This window comes from Periplaneta americana, chromosome 12 (genome assembly GCF_040183065.1).
Source record: "Periplaneta americana isolate PAMFEO1 chromosome 12, P.americana_PAMFEO1_priV1, whole genome shotgun sequence".
NCBI classification, from domain to species: domain Eukaryota; kingdom Metazoa; phylum Arthropoda; class Insecta; order Blattodea; family Blattidae; genus Periplaneta; species Periplaneta americana.
The window spans coordinates 143,719,988-143,720,501 of NC_091128.1; the positions used below are offsets into that span (position 1 = coordinate 143,719,988).

A 514-nucleotide genomic window follows, 5' to 3' on the forward strand; every position below is an offset into this window, starting at 1 on the left:
TCTGTAGGACAAAATATTAATAAATCTATAATATTCTCATAGCTGCAGTGCATATATTTGTACAGATTACTGTGCACGTAACTGCGGAATCCCGGCCAAACAAGTCACTCAGCTGAGTGCGCTCCTAGTATAATGGCAGTTGACATTGGACATATACGTCAACATATATGCCGAACTTGGAGTCAGGCCACAAAGGGAAATATTGAAGGAGGAGGGTTCGGTCCGGTACTATGGATTGAATTCGGCGTAGCTCAGTGGTCAGAGCGCTTGGTACACAGAACCAAGGACCCGGGTTCGATCCCCGGCGCCGGAGCGATTTTTTCTCCTCAAATATTAATATTAATTAGAAGATTTTTAATTTCTTATGAGAAGTTAAATTTTTAATGTTTGTAGGTAAAAAAAAAATAAAAAATAAACTATAAATGTTACAGAAACAATTGTAGTTCATCTTGTTCACAAGTATGAGAGACAGTTTCATGCAAAATTTTACTGCGGTATCTTAAAAACTTACCGA

The 514-nt window shown here is 37.9% G+C and overlaps 1 non-coding gene across 1 annotated transcript; it reads left to right on the plus strand.

Moving 5' to 3' along the window:
- Positions 1-240: 240 nt before the first annotated feature.
- Positions 241-313, plus strand: TRNAC-ACA (transfer RNA cysteine (anticodon ACA)). Its single transcript has one exon. It is a non-coding gene; the product is annotated as a tRNA-Cys (tRNA).
- The last annotated feature ends 201 nt before the right edge of the window (positions 314-514 follow it).